Genomic DNA, 21,466 nt, shown 5'->3' with positions numbered 1-21,466 from the left:
TGCAAAACCTGCAGACACACCTCCACTGCTACAGTGGTCAACACCCTCCACAATACACGTTTCAAGATCCATGGGTCTTACACACGCCTATCACAAAATGTGATGTACCTCATCCAGTGTGCTAAATGCCCCGACAACAATCATCTGGCTGAAACCAGATAATCATTATGCTCTTGAATGAACTCACACAGGGAAATGGTAGAAGACAAAAACACTCTAACACCTGTGTGTGAAAGCTAACCCTCTATACCTGACATACCAGTCCTCATCCTCAAAGGAAATCTGCACAATGCTTTCAAAAGATGAGCCTGGGAGCTTAAATTCATTACTCTGCTGAACATTAAAAATCATGGGCTGAACAGAGACACCGGATTTATGGTTTATTACAACAATTTGTAACCCACTAACCCCTTCTATTTGTCCTAGAGGTGTTAACGAACCACTTTACCTTAAATGGTCCCTTACAATGTTACTCCCTGTCATTTTCATCCATTTCTAAGTACCACCAGGGCCAGATTAAGGCAGGGGCTTTAGGGGCTGCAGCCAAGTGCCCCAGCTCAAGAGGGGCCCCACAAAAATAAATCACAGGCAGTGATTTCCAGCTCCGGGCCGCTAAAAGTCCTGCGGTGCAGTGGGGTGCTCAGGCAGGCTGCCTGCATGCTGTGGCTCCACACCACTCCCAGAAGTGGCTGGCTGTTAGCATGTCTCTGTGGTCCCTGGAGGGGTTGGGGGGAGGCGGCTCTGCATGCTGCCCCCACCCCCAGCACGATCCTCACAGATCCCATTGGCTGGAAACCAGCCAGTGGGAGCTACAGGGGTGGCGCTTGTGGGCATGGGCAGCACACGGAGACATGTTGTCTCCCTCCTCCCAGGGGCCGCAGAGATGTACTAGCAGCCAGCTGCTTCTGGGAGCAGTGTGGGGCTATGGCAGGCAGGCAGGTAGCCTGCCTGAGGCCTGCTGCGCCTCCGGCTGGGAGCCACCTGTGGTAGGCACCTCCCGGCTGGAGCCTACACCTCATACCCCCTCCTACAACCCAATCCCCTGCCCCAGCCTGCTCCTGCACCCAACTCCCTCCCAGGAAAAAGTCTTGCACATAGGGCCCCCACAAAATCTAATAGCCCTGGGCCCACAGGAGAGTTAATCCGGCCCTGAGTACCACAATAACAACAATTATAAAAATTAAATATCTTAACAGAACCAACGTTAGCTGTAGGCCTCAGGAAATTAAATTATATAATTATATAATTAAATTATACTTTTTGATATTGTATATTTTTCTTTATTATTAATGAAATGATCAGAGAATGGTTGTGCCAGGCTAGAGCATGTGCTGGTTTGTTATAATATTTATTTATCTGCCTTATGTCATCATGAATTAACCAATTTACACATAACACACCAAGAAGATGCCATACAAAATGAAGGGATGCTGTTCTATGTTGAGATAAAAACAAACTGTAGCGGACAAAGCTACTGAAGAATCAACTATCACCTCAACCTGTTCTGAATTTGGACTAAAAAGAGAATGTTTGATCCAACAAATCTCTTCTGGAAGGTCTTCCATTGTCCTGGCATGGGTGAAAAAGAAAGTTCAATAGAGGCAAAGCAGTTACTCACCCTTGAGGTGGAATAACTTTCCACTTCAGATGTGGAATCGTTAGGCTAATGCTGAAATAAGTAGATCTGCCCATGTACCGGATTTGGTGATAATTACTTGAGAAGCTTAGCATATCACTCCAAAAGCACAATAACATTTTGGATAAACTTCTGAGGATATCAGTTCCGTAAAAATGTTAGCATCTTGGAACAAATGAAATCCTGATATCTTAATATTCATTATTGGTTTTATTTACTGTTTATATTGTGAAAACACTCAAAGATGCCAGTTAGAATCAGTATTGTTCTAAACAAAAAGAAAGGCACAGGCAGTTCTTGCCCCAAAGATCTCACAATCTAAAATGAGAGGGAGGGTAGAGGATTTAATACTTCTATCTATCCCTCCCTCTCATCTCTCTCCCATTGAAATCAATGGGTGTTAGGCGCTTAGATGCTTTTGAAAATCCCCCTGGGCACCTGTAAATGTTTAGGTGTCTGAATACCTGTAAAAATCTTTCCCTTAGGCACTTTTGAAAATGTTGCCAATTGTGACTCCCATTTAAAAATAATGGAATGTGGGATAGTTACAGGAGAAGGTGAGTAAGTAGGATTGAGGGAGTGTAAGAAGGGAAAGAACACAGGGACACAGATTGGATGGGGAGTGGAGAGAGGAAAGAGGTGTGAGAGGAAGAAGGGGAGGAGAGTAGAGGGCAGGAAGTGTGAAACCAGCATAGGAGGAACTCAGATGAGGAAAAGTAGGAGGATGTTGCAGCAAGCAACAGATCAAAAATCATATCCAGAGTGCAAACTGCAAAAAGCAGCCTTCTGGGAGATGGTAAGAAGCCACAGCTCTGAGCCTCTCCACTGCTGCTGTTACTGCTTTCAGCCCCAGCTGTTGCTTGAAAAGTTTCTGCTACTGCTGAGGACTGGCTCTCCTCTGGGAGGTTTTGCTGTACTTTCATCACCCCACGTAAGTGAGTAAAGTGAGGAGAATGGAGTTATCCCAGAGGGAGGAGTTCCCACACTGAATCCCGAGTCAAAAGGTGAATTAACACACAAACCATGCTTTTTTTTTTTTAAAAGGTGTAACGCAATAATTTCACCAATAGTGGCAGGTGTAGGGCCCAATCTTGTAAACCCTTAGGTATTTGAATAGTCTTACTGAAGTCATTAGGACTATGTGCATTAGTAACTATATGCACTTGCATATGTGTTTGTAGAATTACCGCCTTTGTACATTGAATTGCCCACATACTTGCCAGGTACTTTTCTTTTGCCTTCTTCAGAAGCATCTGGTGTTGGCACTGACAGAGACATGATACTGAACTAGACAGTCTGATCGGATGTGGCAGTTCTTCTTCTAGTACTGGTCCCTATGTGTAATTCCACTGTGGGTATGCATATGCTCCATGGAGCTGAGACTGGAGATTTCTAGCAAGTAGTGTCCATTAGTCCGCACCCACATAGTTGTTCTCTTCATGTTCCATACTGAAGGTATAAGGGGTGGTGCAGACCAATCCCTCTCCAGGTCCTTCTTTCTGCTTCATGGTGCTGACTGGTGAATCATAGGTTTCAGAGTAACAGCCGTGTTAGTCTGTATTCGCAAAAAGAAAAGGAGTACTTGTGGCACCTTAGAGACTGACCAATTTATTTGAGCATAAGCTTTCGTGAGCTACAGCTCACTTCATCGGATGCATACTGTGGAAAATACAGAAGATGTTTTTATACACACAAACCATGAAAAAATGGGTGTTTATCACTACAAAAGGTTTTCTCTCCCCCCACCCCACTCTCCTGCTGGTAATAGCTTATCTAAAGTGGTCACTCTCCTTACAATGTGTATGATAATCAAGGTGGGCCATTTCCAGCACAAATCCAGGGTTTAACAAGAACGTCTGAGGGGCGGGGGAGGGGGGTGTAAGGAGACATTCTTAGCACACATTCTTAGCACAGTATGCCATTACCTAACAAGCCAGAGACGATGCCAACGTCGGCCATGCAGTGTTGCAGTCAGCTTGTCCTTGAATGCCGAGCTCACCTTCTGTGTAACTGCTTGTGAGTCATCTACATTGGAAAGGACATGTGCAAGCACTCAAAGAAGAAAGAACGGTTACTAATCTCTCTGTAACTATTGTTCTTTGAGATGTGTTGCACATGTCTTTTCCAAGACCTGCCCACTGTCCCCTCTCTCCGAGGGTTGGTAAGAAGAAACTGATGGGGTGCTCCAGACAGCTCCAGCTGAATTTAAGCCCTTGCTGTAATATATTATAAAGCAGCATTTCTGTAATCATATTATTTCTTACAAAACAATCTAGTTGTATATTACATATTTGAAAGTCTTCTTCTGAGCTTTTTAATAAATGCCATCACCCACCCTTACTCAATTTTTCATCTACGCTTCAATTGCTCCATAGAATTTCAAAACCAAGAATCAGGTTTTAATTTACATGTTTAAACCTCTAGGGTGTAATCCTGGCCCCTCTGAAATCACTGGGAGTTTCACCATTGACTTCAGTGGGGTGAGGATGTCTCCCCATGTCACTAACATCCTTAATACTGACAACTCTTATTCTTTTTAATGTGGGTTTAATCAAGTATTGGTCTGTAGATGTTTCAAAGCTGATCCCATTGCATAATTTACTTGGATCTTCAAGCTTTTGATTAGCTCTCTTATAAGAGACTATTAAGGAAAAAATAAATAACTACACAGTAAAGGGCTAATTCTTGTTATGAATTATAAGTGAGTTCATTAGAAGGGTTCTAGAAGCCTCATTGCAAACAGTTGATCTTCAAAGTAGATGGAAGTTAATACTGACCTAACCAAAGGGTTGACACTTTGACCTTTACCCACATCAGTTCAGAAATTCAGCAGTTTGAGTATGCTCTTGTTTCATTCCTGTTTCTTTTCTCACAATTAAATGGGAAAAACTGAAATGAATTAAAATGGATTACAATGCATACAAGGCTGTAGACCATATTTAGTTTAAAAGGTCATCATGTGGGAAAACAGAAATCGTTTGGGCAAGATTAAGAAAAAAAGCCTTAAAACTGGTCAGTGAAGCTGCACGTGTTTGGCACGCACAAAATGAACATTCATTTACATCAGTGTCTATATGGTCCAGATTCAGCAAAGCACTTAAGCACCTGTATAACTCCAAGCACAGAAACAGTCCCATTGACTTCACATGCTTCAGTGCATTGCTAGATTGGGAGCTATGTGCATGCAACATTTGAGTGCAAGTCTGGAAGTTGACTTTGGAAAATTAGATCCTCTCTGTTGTAAGTGGTCCAGCTGAAATATATGAACATTTGGGTTTTTTGAACATGGCATCGAAATGGAAGGCTGTCTGTAACCGTGAAACTAAAGACACATATCAGTCTTCCAGAGTTACTAGACTTGCTTTCTCTCTCTGGTTTTTGACTATGAAGGGACCACAAATTCAGTTTAAAGAACATGTCAAATGGTTACATAGCTGTGAGCAAAGTAAAACACCTCTAGGCTAGTGCTGAGAAATAAATTAAGGTTGTCAGGTCACAGAACAGTGTAACAGCAAAATGGACTTAAACAGGAGGTGAAAGAAATGTAGATGAATTATCATGTGTGACCAATGGTATCAAATTGAATGAAACTAAAACAAATGAACTAAGTCACTGAAAGGAGTTGTGCATAGTTTTAACTTTTTAAAAGTCTCTTCTGTTTTAGTCTCCTCATTTGTAATCAGAAATGCAATGAGATGCAGTAAGTTATACATCTGTAATAACCTCTCTAGAAAGGAAATAAAAAATTGATATTGTAATTTTAATTATATTAATTGTATCATTTAATTATATTAATGATATTGTATTGTACTGTGACACATGGCCTGATCTTGCAGACATTGCCGGGAATAGGCCTGGCAAGTGGGACTGCTCATAGTTGCAAGCCCAGTTGTGTCTGCAATCTGTAAAGTCACATTTCAGAACTCACTGCACTCACAGTGAGAGGCACGTAAGCTCATTTCTCACCGTTTCAAACATAATAGATTTGAAAGGTCAACTCAGCTTGTATTTGGTTTGATTTCTAGTGAAGAGACACTAGAAAAACAGCAGAAAGAAAACAAATCTGGTCACAGTAGCACCTCTACTTTATGAACTAGTTGGGGATTGAGGAGTGCATAAAACAGAGACGTTCATAAAATTAAACATCTCAGAATTACAGTTGGTACAGTGCATACATTGCAGCATGGTGCATTGTTCACTTTCTTCTTGACTTTCAGACCCACTGCGCAGTGATTTCCAATGCACTGAGCTCATTGGAATGTGAAGTGATGTTATCTTGTTCTTCATCGACATCACTTTCCTTATGTGATTTCCCTCTCCCCCCCAAATTGGGAAAAATTCATGAAACTTGTTATTCATAAGATTGCTGTTCATAAAATCGAAGTTCTGCAGTAAATTATAGGTTTAAAATTTTGACGAGCAGGTGGAGTGAAAAACTGATACAGAGACTGTGGAAAAAGGATCAGAAAGAAGTAACTGAATTAAAAAAATACTGAACTGGGCTTGCTTTACTCCTGTGACTGAGCGCTCAACAGGACAGGCTGGGGAGACCATCAGGGTGCTGATTACAGCCTCCTCATTCTTTGGGCCAGCCGGGGTCCTGACAAGAGGTAACAGCTCTATATTCCACTGATGAAGGGTCACTGTAAACACCTGTAGAGCACAGGCATGGAAGCACAGAGCTCTAACACAGCTGCTCCACATCCTGCTTACCGGTGACATGCCCCCTCCTGCCTCCTATGTTGGGAGAGGTTGAGAAACAATACACTTTTATCAGCAAGAACTTTCCTTCTAACAAGCGAGTTCTCTGCTGGCCAGTTGCATCTACTGTCCAGCCCATCTGCACTTCCGAAGTGGCACAAAGGAGTTGGATCTCATTACGGAATCGTGTGTGTGTGTGTGTGTGTGTGTGACCCATTTTTGCCAGTGTAACTTTTAGAAAGTTGTTCTAGCCCTAAGACATAGTATAAGCATCTCTTTAACTTTAAAAAAGTTTGTTTTTCAATTTGGATTGTCATTGGAGGGAGGAGGAAATGGGCTTAAATTATGGGGAGAAATGGGTGAATAATTCTAGTTGAAACATTCGGAATAATTGAATGTGATTTGAAAAAAAACCAATTCTCCCCCCTGTGCCCTCATGCCTAATCACAATCCACATAGCATTGCTTCAAGTTTTCACTATTGAGCCAAAAAGTAACTCTCAGAGAACAGATGTAATTATGAGGTTTTTGATCTACTCATTGAAGTCTTTGAGACAGTATCATTAGTGAGATTAAGCTTTTTAGAAAGTTTTCTCTGTATTTTACATGCTTCACTAAGTAAAGAAAAGGTTTTAATCTGGAAAATGCTTTGCAATTCTATGCAGACATTTTTCCCTCTCCAAAACTCCATTTATTGAAGCATTTTACTAATGCACTGTATTACTAAAGGACAGCTGTACTTCCCTCTCCCCTCCAGTATCTGGGATATCTAGGAAATTATGTATAAATAGTTGAATTCCTGACTTTTTTAAATTATGTAACTATAGCGTTGTGTGTATCAGAGCTTTCAGTGCAGATGTTAGTCTTTCTTTATTACAGATATTTTGAAAGTAAAGAAGAATTTTTTTATTTCTTTACGTCAAAATGCTGTCTGCTACCCCAAAATGCCAGAATGTAAAAAAAGAACAAAACAAAAAGGAATAAAGTTATTTTGGTGTTAAGGTACAGAGTTGATACATTGTTGTTGTTATTTATATAGTTCCTAAAGTTTGCTGTTTGCTTTACAAGGTAGTAAAACAGACACAGTCCCTGTCCTGAAACGCTTACAACCTAACTGTAGTCGTGACACAAGAGAAAGGAACAAACACCTGGGTATAGGTTTGATGTGGGGGGGAAATAGAAGGCGTATATGCAGGTGATGATAAGATCACATGGTTATTCAGGTAACATGTATACATGTCTTATTGGTCTCACAATATGTATATCAACACATTTCCCTCTTCAGTGCTTTTAGATCAGTCATTTTCCTGCCAAGACCTTAAATTTTGCCTGATTTTTCTTTATTTTCTTTATTATTTATTATCTCTTTATAGCAGAACCTGATTCCTGAACCCTTGCTGCAGAGCCACTGTTTTTTTAAACACATTACATTGCTCATCATAGATAAAGTGCCGCCTTACCTTCAACCAGCCTCATCCTCATTCCACCATGCAACTCTCCTCTTCCCTCCACTTCACGTGTTGACCACAGTTTCCCTTTCAAGGCCCTCTCCCAACCCACATTCCCTTCTCTCATCTCAAATCTTTCTCCCATTCATAATGAGCCAGTAATACAAGAAATCACAGGGCTGTAGGGAGGCTATTGAAGCTCTAACAAGTAGCTGCTTTATATTGCTGATGAAGCAGTCTCTACCTCTTGCAGGCTAAACCCTCACCTGGGACGTAGAGGGTGCACTTCTGCCCCAAGTAGTTGCAAGTGACCATTGGGACTCAGTGCTCCTGTATGAAGGGGAAGAGAAAATCAACAGAAATATTATTAATTCAGTCCTTACTAAAACACAGTTTTGAATATAATTTCAATCCACCTACATTGAACTTATTGTGGCAGGTATGTCAAGACGTATCTCTGACAGGTCTATCTACTTCTGTACTACAATTTTAATTTCTATTTTGTAGAAGGTTACTATTTAACATGATTCAATGAGAAGGGATATATACCTATTTAAATGTCTCGTTCTCCAATTTTTTTTCCAGACCAAGCAGTAACATAAAGAAGTCCCAAGAGATAAGAAGGAAAGAAAAACAGAGAGACAGATCATTGTGCTCTGAAAGTATTTGTACAAAGGTAGGACAGTTTTTATTTTCTTCCTAAACATTTATCTTCTTTTACCAATTAACACTAGGTGAAATCGGATCTCATGGCATAAGATACCATGATTGTGTTGTGTTCATAAAATGATACATCACATTCTGTATTAAGTTGCATTTTCAAGCTTGGCATAAACAGTTTGTGATGAGTAGAAACTAAAAAATGTAAGTTTTTCTAGTTGTTAAAGAGCTCAGATCAAATGTATTAAAAAAGAAAAGCAGACAAACAGTGTCCCATGGCATCTCATGTTTAAGAAATTACACTTAATAAATGATGATGTTCGTAGCTGGGCAAAACAGGGAACAAACTTCAGAACAAGTCATACCAGGAAACAAATGCTCCTCTGAAGATATTGAAGTTCGAAGATTCTTATTATGCGAGTAAATACAATTTTTTCCCCCCTCTTCCATACTCCCTTACAGTTTTTGTTATGGAGCCATCCACTCACGGGTTCTTCAGTCCCACAGTTTCGGTCACAAGAGTAAAAAGCCTGTTTTGGAAGTTTTGAAGTTACTTTGATTCTGCTTTCTGTTCTTTTTGTATTTGCTCTGCACAGGCCTTTCACCACTAAGAAGAGATAGCATTGCTAGAATTCAGCAGTGGCTGCTGAATAGACATCTGTGTTTTAATATATGACTTTTGTGAAAGAAAACTCTTATTTTGGGATCTTGAATACAGTAGTGTCCATCAGAACAGATGCTATCTATGTTGTGCAGTTCATAGGCGTGGGTGGCTGTACAGACATTTCGCTCTGATTTGTGTGTTTCAGATTTTTTCCCAACTTGATGAACTGTACAGTAGACTTAAAACAAGGAAAAGAAAGTGATAGGTAACAAAAAACATTGACGTGAGCCAAATGGTGCTGCTGTTCCTAAGAGTCAGCATTCACTGCATCTTTTCTCTCTAAAGGTTTTATTTTGTACAGTTCAAGAATCTTGTCTAAAATGGTACCAAGTCATTCATGAACTAAATGCAGTTCCATAAAAGTCAACTGTTACCATCATTTTTTGAAGCTAGATTGCTGTCTGAAAAAAACACTATTAAAGATGCTCAAAAGCTCATTTGGGTGGTAACCAAATGTTCTCTAGGAAGTCTTCAGGTCCTCTGGCTTTGCTGAAGGCTGCTTTGATTCACTAGGGTCTTGAGTTCCTGTCACAGTGCCCTTGCTGCCCAGTTGAGACCCTGTTCTCTTGCTGGGCAGTGTTGCCATGCAGCAGATTCCCTGGGACCATATGGCTGAGTGACAGCCAGCCATACCTAAGCTGACAGCCATTTGAATGTTGAATTGGCTCATGGACAGGTGCCTGCTCCCCAGCAGTGAGGTGGTCTGGCCTTCCTCTGTGACTCTTACTCTCCCTGTGCCTTGCTAGTTGCTTCTACAGTTTGAGCTCTTAAATCTTGATGCTCCTTAGAAACAACTTAGATAGAGAGGGATGATGCATTATCTTCTTTTGGCAGGGACCAGTACCTTACACTCGGACTTGTGACTGTAAAATGCATAGTAGCATGAAGACCTGGGAGAAGGGCAGAATCTGGGGGGAGCATGGGCTGTTACAGCAGAAATAAGGGAGAGACAAGACAGAACTGGTGGGCATGGGAATCAAATCAGTATCTTAGATGTCTGTATACTAATGCAAGAAGTATGGGGAATAAGCAGGAAGAACTCGAAATGCTAGTAAATACACATGACATAGTTGGCATCACAGAGACTTGGTGGGATAATACGCATGACTGGAATATTGGTATAGAAGGATACAGCTTACTTAGGAAGGACAGGCAGGGCAAAAAGGGAGGAGGTGTTGTCTTATGTATTAAAAATGTATACACTTGGACTGAGGTTGACATAGAAATAAGAGACAGCCCTGGTCTACACTAGGTGGGGGGGGGGGTCGACCTAAGGTATGCAACTTCAGCTATGCAAATAGCATAGCTGAAGTCAGTGTATCTTAGGTCGACTTACCTGGCCATGAGGATGGCGGCGAGTCGACCACTGCCGCTCCCCTGTCGACTCCGCTTCCGCCTCTCGTGAGCTGGAGTTCCCTATCCGGTGGGTAGTGAAGACCTGCCACAGACTTGTTGAAAGTCTCTGGGCAAGGATAAAAGGGGTAAAAAACAAGGGTGATGTCATGGTAGGGTCTACTACAGACCACCAAACCAGGAAGAAGAGGTGGATGAGGCTTTTTTTAAACAACTAACAAAATCATCCAAATCACAGGACTTGGTGGTGATGGGGGACTTCAACTACCCAGACAGATGTTGGGAAAATAACATAGCAGGGCACAGATTATCCAACAAGTTCTTGGAATGTATTGGAGACTATTTATTATTTCAGAAGGTGAAAAAAGCTACTGGGGGTAGGCTGTTCTAGATTTGATTTTGACAAATAGGGAGGAACTGGTTGAGAATTTGAAAGTGGAAGGCACCTTGGGTGAAAGTGATCATGAAATGGTAGAGTTCATGATTCTGAGGAATGGTAGGAGGGAGAACAGCATAATAAAGACAATGGATTTCAAGAAGGCAGACTTTAGCAAACTCAGGGAGTTGGTAGGTAAAATCTCATGAGAAGCAAGTCTAAGGGGAAAAACAATTGAAGACAATTGGCAGTTTTTCAAAGAGACATTATTAAGGGCACAAAAGCAAACTATCCCACTGCGCAGGAAAGATAGGAAGTAGGGCAAGAGACCACCCTGGCTTAACCAGGAGATCTTCAATGATCTAAAACTCAAAAAAGAGTCCTACAAAAAGTGGAAACTCGGTCAAATTACAAAGGATGAATATAAACAAATAACACAAGTATGTAGGAACAAAATTAGAAAAGCCAAGGCACAAAACGTGATCAAAGTAGCTAGGGACATAAAAGGAAACAAGAAAGCATTCTACAAATACATTAGAAGCAAGAGGAAGACCAAGGACAGAGTAGGCCCATTACTCAATGAGGGTGGAAAAACAATAACAGAATATGTGGAAATGGCAGAGATGCTTAATGACTTCTTTGTTTCGGTTTTCACCAAGAAGATTGGTAGTGATTGGACTTCTAACATAGTGAATGCCAGTGAAAATGAGGTAGGAACAGAGTCTAAAATAGGGGAAGAACAGGTCAAAAATTACTTAGACAAGTTAGATTTCTTCAAATCACCAGGGCCTGATGAAATGCATCCTAGAATACTCAAAGAGCTGACTGAGGAGATATCGGACTCATTAGCAATTATCTTTGAAAAGTCATGGAAGACGGGAGACATTCCAGAAGACTGGAAAAGGGCAAATATAGTTCCCGTCTATAAAAAGGGAAATAAAGATAACCTGGGGAATTACAGACCAGTCAGCTTAACTTCTGTACCTGGAAAGATATTAAGAGAAAATAATTAAGCAATCAATTTGCAAACACCTAGAAGATAACGAGGTGATAAATAACAGTCAGCATGGATTTGTCAAGAACAAATCATGTCAAACCAACCTGATAGGTTTCTTTGACAGGGTAACAAGCCTTGTGGATAGAGGGGGAAGCGATAGATGCGGTATATCTTGACTTTAATAAGGCTTTGGATACTGTCTTGCATGACCTTCTCATGAACAAACTAGGGCAGGGATCAGCAACCTTTGGCACGCAGCCCATCAGAGAAATCCGCTGGTGGGCCGGGCCGGTTTGTTTACCTGCAGCATCCGCAGGTTCGGCCGATTGCAGCTCCCACTGGCCCTGGTTTGCCGTTCCAAGCCAATGTGGGCTGTGGAAAGCGGCATGGGCCGAGGGATGGGCTGGCTGCCACTTCCCTCAGCCCCCATTGGCCTGGAATGGTGAACTGCGGCCAGTGGGAACTGCGATCGGCCGAACCTGCGGACGCTGCAGGTAAACAAACTGTCCTGGCCCGCCAGCGGATTTCCCGGATGGGCTGCGTGCCAAAGGTTGCTGATCCCTGAACTAGGGAATTACAACCTAGATGGAGCTACTATAAGGTGGGTGCATAACTGGTTGGAAAATCGTTCCCAGAGAGTAGTTATCAGTGTTTCACAGTCATGCTGGAAGGGCATAACGAGTGGGGTCCTGCAGGGATCGGTTCTGGGTCCGATTCTGTTCAATATCTTCATTAATGATTTAGATAGTGGCTTTGAGAGTACACTTATGTAAAGTTTGCGGACGATACAAAGCTGGGAGGATTTGTAAGTGCTTTGGAGGATAGGATTAAAATTCAAAACGATCTGGACAAACTGGAGAAATGGTCTGAAGTAAATAGGATGAAATTTAATAAGGACAAATGCAAAGTTCTCCACTTAGGAAGGAACAATCAGTTGCACACATACAAAATGGGAAATGACTGCCCAGGTAGGAGTACTACAGAAAGAGATTGGGGGTCATAGTGGATCACAAGCTAAACATGAGTCAACAGTGTAATGCTGTTGCAAAAAAAGCAAACATAATGATTAAAGGTCTAGAAAACATGACGTATGAGGGAAGATTGAAAAAATTGGGTTTGTTTAGTCTGGAGAAGAGAAGACTGAGAGGGGACATGATAACAGTTTTCAAGTACATAAAAGGTTGTTACAAGGAGGAGGGAGAGAAATTGTTCTTCTTAACCTCTGAGGATAGGACAAGAAGCAATGGACTTAAATTGCAGCAAGGGCAGTTTAGGTTAGACATTAGGAAAAACTTCCTAACTGTCCGAGTGGTTAAGCACTGGAATAAATTGCCTAAGGAGGCTGTGGAATCTCCATCATTGGGGATTTTTAAGAGTAGGATGCACAAATACCTGTCAGGGATGGTCTAGATAATACTTAGTCCTGCCTAGTGCAGGGGACTGGACTAGATGACTTCTTGAGGTCCCTTCCAGTTCTATGATTCTGTGACATAGGTATATGATGACATGACTACACAATGAGATGGTTTGATCAGTGTAAACAAAGCTACAATAGATGCAGCACTGAAGCTGCCTATTAGGTACAGAGACACATGGCACTAGTAATGGCTAGACATCAAGAAATAGAACCTTGGGCATCACTATGTACATGGGAGAGGTGGGAATTGATTTCAGTGGAGCTGCAAGACAAAACCACCCTATAAGCTTTAAACAGCTTGACTGTATGCAGTGGGATCCAATCACAGGCAATGGAGAAGGTAGGGGGATCAGAGTTTAGCCCTTTTCCCTCATCAGTCAGCCATGGCAGCCTGCCTTGTGGCCTTTTCCTCTAGCTGGTCTGTCCTAATCTGCATCTTCAAAGAGTGTCTCACCCAGACATACGCCCACTTTTTCTGTCACACTGAATCCTGCTGGCAGTGTCCGTCTGCCTCTGTGAAGGAAATGTTTCTCCATTCAGCATTTATTTAAAGGGACACAGTTGTTTTTTTTTTTCAATTGGCTAATTGTAAAAATGCATTTGTCTGGAAGAGCACCTTTTAAATAGGAGCCATTTAAAATAATAAGCATTTAAAATAATCCTTTAAAAATTGTTAAATAGGATTTTATACTCCCTTATTTATATTTAGAAGGGTCTTTTGAGTGGGTCTAAAATGAGCATATAGTCAGACCTTTTCCCAGCCCCCTTTCTCTTTTTGCATAATGATGTTTGCTGCTGTTGCCCATTTTCATTTTCAGCTGTGCTGCTACTATTACTGGTAAACACCTACTTTCAGGGCCTAGAAAGTTCATGTACCATCAGCAAAACAGTAAAACTAACTAAACACAGAGTGGTGACAAAACCACAAAGCAAACAAACTAAAATAAGAGAGGGAAAAATATTTCTCTAATCTATTTAGTTAATAGAAATCTTAATGGCTTACTTGTAGGTACAATAGTAGGTACAAATAGAAATGTGATTTTCAAATCAATAGTATTCCTTTAAAAAGAAATTGAAAATGGTTTCCTATTCTAACAAAACTGGCTCATGACAAACCCTCTAGCTAATTTTCAAAAACTTGACAACAAAAATCCTCTTTTAAAAGTTGTGTATGCATTTTTCAACACTTCTGTAGTAGTGAAAAGTATAGTAGTTCTTAAAGTTCAGCAAAAAAGATGGTGAAATGATGCTTTATGAATCACAAAAAATCTCACTAAGGAACTGTCGGCATTTTGAAAAATGAGAGAAATTGACTGAGGAATGATGTTTTTTTTTAAAGAAAAAAAAAGAATCTGAGCTGCCAATTTATCCTTTGTGAAAGCAAAAGTTTATAGAATGAGGAGTACTTGTGGCACCTTAGAGACTAACAAATTTATTTGAGCATAAGCTTTCGTGGGCTAAAGCCCACTTCATCAGATGCATGCAGTGGAAAATACAGTAGGAAGATATATATATAGATAGATATATACACACACACACACAGAGAACATGAAAAAATGGAGGTTGCCATACCAACTCTAACGAGACTAATCAATTAAGGTGGGCTATTATCAACAGGAGAAAAAAAACTTCAGTGATAATCAGGATGGCCCATTTCAAACAGTTGACAAGAAGGTGTGAGTAACAGTAGGGGGAAAATTAGCATGGGGAAATAGTTTTTAGTTTGTTTAATGACTCATCCACTCCCAGTCTTATTCAAGCCTAATTTAATGGTGTCCAGTTTGAAAATTAATTCCAGTTCTGCAGTTTCTCTTTGGAGTCGGTTTTTGAAGTTTTTTTGTTTAATAATTGAGACTTTTAGGTCTGTAACTGAGTGTCCAGGAAGGTTGAAGTGTTCTCCGACTGGGATTTTGAATGTTATAATTCTTGACGTCTGATTTGAGTCTATTTATTCTTTTGTGTAGAGACTGTCCGGTTTGGCCAATATACATGGCACAGGGGCATTGCTGGCACGTGATGGCATATATCATATTGGTAGATGTGCAGATTAATGAGTCTCTGATAGTGTGGCTGATGTGGTTAGGACCTATGATGGTGTCCCTTGAACAGATATGTGGACAGAGTTGGCAACAGGCTTTGTTGCAAGGATAGGTTCCTGGTTTAGTGTTGTTGTGTGGTGTGTGGTTGCTGGTGAGTATTTGCTTCAGGTTGGGGGGGCTGTCTGTAAGCGAGAACTGGCTTGTCTCCCAAGATCTGTGAGAGTGATGGGTCGTCCTTCAGGATAGGTTGTAGATCCTTGATGATGTGCTGGGTAGGTTTTAGTTGGGGGCTGAAGGTGATGGCTAGTGGCCTTCTGTTACTTTCTTTGTTGGGCCTTTCCTGTAGTAGGTGACTTCTGGGTACTCTTCTGGCTGTGTCAATCTGTTTCTTCACTTCAGCAGGTGGGTATTGTAGTGTAAGAACGCTTGATAGAGATCTTGTAGGTGTTTGTCTCTGTCTGAGGGGTTGGAGCAAATGCGGTTGTATCTTAGAACTTGGCTGTAGACAAAGGATCGTGTGGTGTAGTCTGGATGAAAGCTGGAGGCATGTAGGTAAGTACAGCAGTCAGTAGGTTTCCAGTATAGGGTGGTGTTTATGTGACCAGCGCTTATTAGCACTGTAGTGTCCAGGAAGTGGATCTCTTGTGTGGACTGGTCCAGGCTGAGGTTGATGGTGGGATGGACATTGTTGAAATCATGGTGGAATTCCTCAAGGGCTTCTTTTCCGTGAGTCCAGATGATGAAGAAGTCATCAATGTAGCTCAAGTAGAGTAGGGACTGTCAAAGTTCCTTCCCAACTCTGAACTCTAGGCTACAGATGTGGGGACCTGCATGAAAGACCCCCTAAGCTTATTTTTACCAGCTTAGGTTAAAAGCTGCCACCACCAAAGTGTTACACAAAGAACAGGGGAAGTGCCCACTTGGAAATGTCTTCCCCCCCCCCCAAATCCCCCCAAGCACTACACCCCCTTTCCTGGGGAAGGCTTGATAAAAACCCTCGCCAATTTGCATAGGTGAACACAGACCCAAACCCTTGGATCTTAAGAACAATGAAAAGCAATCAGGTTCTTAAAAGAAGAATTTTAATTAAAGAAAAAGTAAAAGAATCACCTCTGTGAAATCAGGATGGTAAATACCTCACAGGGTAATCAGATTCAAAACATAGAGAATCCCTCTAGGCAAAACCTTAAGTTACAAAAAGACACAAAAACAGGAATATACATTCCATTCAGCACAACTTATTTGAGAAGCCATTTAAACAAAACAGAATCTAACGCATATCTAACTAGATTGCTTACTAACTCTTTACAGGAATTCTGACCTGCATTCGTGCTCTGGTCCCGGCAAAAGCATCACACAGACAGAAACCCTTTGTTTCTCCCCTGCTCCAGCTTTGAAAGTATCTTGTCTCCTCATTGGTCATTTTGGTCAGGTGCCAGCGAGGTTATCTTAGCTTCTTAACCCTTTACAGGTGAAAGGGTTTTTCCTCTGGCCAGGAGGGATTTAAAGGTGGTTAGCCTTCCCTTTATATTTATGACAGGGGCGTTAGGGGTCAAGAGCTGAGGAAGCGTTGTTCTAAGTCAGCCATAAAAATGTTGGCATACTGTGGGGCTATGCGGGTACCCATAGCAGTGCCACTGACTTGAAGGTATAGACTTCATAAAACTTTCATTTATTAAATAATAAAATATATTACAGGGAAAGATGTATCTGAAATTAAAATATTTTTTTCAATAAAAGTACTTGCAGGTTCTGATTTATTTGAAAAAAGAAAAGGAGTACTTGTGGCACCTTAGAGACTAACTAATTTATTTGAGCATGAGCTTTCGTGAGCTACAGCTCACTTCATCGGATGCATCAATAAATAAATTAGTTAGTCTCTAAGGTGCCACAAGTACTCCTTTTCTTTTTGCGAATACAGACTAACACGGCTGTTACTCTGAAACCTGATTTATTTGAGAATCTTGGGTAGTGACATTCTAATGAGCAAAGCATGACTGATTCTAATGAGCAGAAACTGACTTCAGATCTTGGGACCACTTGAGTGTGTGTGAGGGATTTTGGATTGATTGGCTTTTTTTTTACCTTAACTGCATGGAAGCATGAAAGCACAGGGTTCAGAAACTGTAAAAATAAATTAAATTCACTGGACCGTGTCCTTCAGCTGCTTGCTTGGTAGCTCTGTTGTAACACATTTCTTCAAGATGGTTGATGCTGAAGGAGGAATAAAAGGAATATATTTTACCCTCAGTGGAATGGCTGATACAGTTTTCATAGGTGATAGGCAGTGAATTAGACTTAACACAATTTTATGCCACAGTTCTGCCAACCCAAACATTCAAAAATCGTGAGTTAACCCCGCATCATGTAAGTGGTGCAAAAAATCTTGAAATTATTTTTTGAAGTTTAAATAGTGTTTTTTGATCTGTCTGCAGATTTTTGAACCCCCTATGCACTCCCCCACTAGGTGTGCATAGTTACAGCATTGACATCTCTCCCAAAATTATTGTGAGTGATGCGATTTTGGCTTCTCTGGCAGGAGCTCTCATTAGAGGTCCCATCCAAGATCAGGGCTCTGTTGTACAAATACAAAGAGACAGTCCCTGCTCTGAAGAACTTATAGTGCTAAGCATAGTGATGGTTGTGTGACATGGGAGCAGGAACTGGGACTTGTCAATCTCCTGTCTTATAGGGACCAACAAATATTTAGTAGAAGGGAACAACTTTTAATCCTTGCTGAGCTGGGAACGGCAGTGTTGTCATTTCTTGTGTTTTTTTGTGAGTGACAGGAGTTTTGCTGGAGCTAGCACCAGTTTCCTGGTGATGCAAACGCTCCAGGCCTGGAACAAATTTGAGCCTTCAGATTGGCTGCATGCCCCACTTGCACACCTCCTGGGACAGAATAATCAATCAGAGCTGCTGTAGGCGGAGCTCCCTCCCTCTCACTGCAGCAACCCAAAGCTGTTCTCACAGGTGCGGGGGAGAGAGCAAAGAGCCAGGCTGCTCCACTGCCACCTCTCCCCATGTTTTCCCTGGAGACAAGATAGTGCCTCTGCTCCTCCCCCCACGCTCCTCCCTTCCTGCAGCATCCAACCTATGAAGGGGCAGAAAGGACGGGAAAAGCCCTTGGAGTTGTAAACATGTTTTTACCCTACATCAGTGGGACTTAAAGACAGATTTAAAGTTGAGCACCTGATTAACTGTCTGCTTATGCCGAATCACAGCCACAGCATCTGACAAACTTGCTTGACTTGATGTGTAAAGATATTTAAATCAATATTAGTAAAAACACCGTACTACTTAAATCCCAGATAGCCTCTATATTTTGACTTCTTTTTCTTTTCCTGTAACAAACATCCTCCTACCTTTTCCTCCTCAAGCTTTTTCTACTCCTCTGACTCCCACTGAAATGAGTGATTTTTGCTGTTAACTTCAGTGGGGCCAGGATTTTGCCGTTGCTGGCTTAATATGTGAAAAGAATGCAGTCAGGTGCAATAGGTAACTCCTGATTGCATAATTTTAGTACTGTTACCTTGCCTGAGGGGGAAGCAATAGGAACTGAAGAGAGACTGGGGAAAGAGATGTAGATCAGAAGGGTAGCAGGAAAGAAAGGGTGACCAGACAGAGGAAAGGTGAAACACAGGGCGAAGCGTAAGATATAGACTGTCTACAACAGCGGAGGTTGTAAACACAGGACAGATGGAACAAAACACGTGGGAGTGAGGATTAGAGCAGGAGGAAAAACCGCCGTACTCCTCTCCCTCCCTTTACATTCAGGAGGGTGGAGGGAACACTTCATATAGAATTTGAAATGCGCATTTATTGTGGGAGCCAATGGATTTAGAAAACCCTCAATTTTGGTTTTTAAGATATTGAATATGGTATATTAATCCCTGTTTAAAGAAGTAGAGCTGCCATTCAGGAACATTTCTAGAGAGGCGTTATTGCTCTTTACTTCTTCATTTCACTCTCTCATTTTTTTTAGTTTATTGTATTTCCTAAAATTTATGAATGGCAGATATTTTTATTGCTGAAATTTCTGCAAGCTTGAATGAATTCTTTGTATCATAAATATCTGAAAGAATCAGGAGATTGTATACTAGACATAGGATTAATTTTGCCTAGAGGGGAGAGATTGGAGTAAAATATTTTCTAGTTATGCTTGAAATTTGGGAGGAAAAAAAGATAATTAGGTGATAAACTTCTCGACTAAGGTGAATTATATCCTAGAATTCCAGAAGTACCATATTAAAAAAAACAATCACAATAAAAGGTAGGATTATTTTACCATAGCATCGCAGCCCAGAGACAGGCAGGTATCCAAATAGAGGCTTTTTGTTACTCAGTCTTGGCCAGGCATATATTCAATGGAATCTCTTCTCCCTGAGGCACAGATTCTTATATAAAATTAATCCAAATGTCTCTTTGAGCTGCCAGGCCGAAGGCAGGGCTGCCCCTCCCCCACCATCCTATTTCAGTGATCCTAATGGATCCTCTGTGACCGCAGGGGCTGGTCCTTGTAGCATAGTAAAACCTTAGTGCCCATAGGGATTGGGTGGCTCATAAACATCTAGATATAGTTAATACCTAGACCTTTGGTAGAGGAAGCTCTGTAAATAGATTTGGGCCTATAATACAGAAGATTTGGAAATGCTGAATTTGTTTAGAATAGTCTGCATACGTGTAACTTCATGCATGAGTTTCCTGAAGTGGCAAACAAAAGAGAATCAGTGAACATCATAATTAATCCAAATTTCAGAAAAACTTTTGATACTATACTACACAAAAGATCAATTTACAAGGTTAGTTAGAAAGAGACCCCTGGAATGGATTATAGAAACATACAAAAGACAAAGGATCGCAGTTCAAGGTGGAGAGAGAGATGAGCTGGTTTGTGCAAGTGTCTCTATTTTTTTTATTATTTTGTTTGTAAATGGGCAAAAAGGGATGCAGTTTCTCCAAGGGCTACATTTTCTGTTTTGAAATTGTAGAAAAGTTAGCAAATATAAATGAAAAGACATGCTAAACTCAGATGATCTGGACTGATTTATACTGCTTGAGTTCATGCAATATAGCATAGAGTAATCTTGGATAATGAGGCTAAAGACTACAAAGAATTTAGTATTTTGTGTGTCCCATCAGCATTGAAAGCTGATGTCCTTTCGCATAGAATATAGCTAAACCTTTAACAGCAGGAACATTTTAACAAACTTGTATAGTACTGTATGTCTAAATAGTATGGAGAATAATACAATACAGTACATTAATTTTAATTTTGAATTAATCTTTTAAGCAAATTATATCCCAAATTGTTTATGCCTGCAAAAGTCAGTTGTGCATTATAAACTACTGAGCATAGATGGGCTGTAAAGGGCTGATATTTGTAGTGAAACTAGACATTTCTTTAAAAAGCTATTGCTCACAAAATTGACAGTTCAGGTTTAGATCCCTAAAGCTATGTGTACACTGGCAATTGAATGACAAAACTTTTGTCTTTTAGAGGTGTTAAATACCCTCCTCTCCCCCTGAAAGACAAAAGTTTTGCTGTGACAAGTGCCAGTATGAACAGCGCGTTGTCAGCTGGAGCGTTCTCCTGCCAACAACGCAAATGCCGCTCATTGGAGGTAGACGTTTTTTGTCGTCAGGAGAGCCGACAAACAGCAGTTACACTGCATGACTTTTAGCAGCATGGCTGTTGCAACACAGCCATGTTGCTAAAAGCTGTGTAGTGTAGATATAGTCTATGTCACACTTTGAGTTGGCTTCACTATGATTCAGAAAACTCCCACCAAACCCTAAACTCACACAGTGCCTACATTTTCAGTGTAAAAGTTCCCTTGGCACCTAAGTTTCTGCCTGTGAGTATGTGCTTTGCTGCCTCACTAGTTGTCCAGGTAGCTCTCTCCCACCTAAGCTCCAGAGCAATTCATGAACCAGAGAAGATAGGCCGGGGAAACCTAAATCCCATGTATGGCCTGATCTGGTAATTATACTTAGAGGCTGCCTACCAAATTGGGTCCTATTCAAAATCTAGTGGGGTTGGAGGTGGTCACGGTGATGGTGCTGACCTTATAAGTTTTAGCACAGTTAGCGCACTCCCCTGGGAGGTGGGAGACCAGTGCTTGATTTGTAATGAAAGAGGTGCAGGGGCTCAAGCAATTAGATGCCAGGGCTCA

General features: G+C 41.1%; 1 protein-coding gene across 44 annotated transcripts in view; it reads left to right on the top strand.

The window, feature by feature from the left end:
* NRCAM (neuronal cell adhesion molecule) overlaps positions 1–21,466 on the top strand; it is a 284,294-nt gene that overhangs the window by 104,435 nt on the left and 158,393 nt on the right. For all 44 annotated transcript variants that reach the window (XR_005223674.2, XR_005223675.2, XR_006291724.1 and 41 more), the window contains exon 2: positions 8,370–8,460. The gene's annotated coding sequence lies outside the window, so the exon portion shown is untranslated. The remainder of the gene's footprint in view (positions 1–8,369; positions 8,461–21,466) is intronic.

Source organism: Chelonia mydas, chromosome 1 (assembly GCF_015237465.2).
Source record: "Chelonia mydas isolate rCheMyd1 chromosome 1, rCheMyd1.pri.v2, whole genome shotgun sequence".
NCBI lineage: Eukaryota > Metazoa > Chordata > Testudines > Cheloniidae > Chelonia > Chelonia mydas.
Note: the sequence above shows the minus strand (reverse complement) of the source record. Positions and strands in the feature narration are given on the sequence as shown.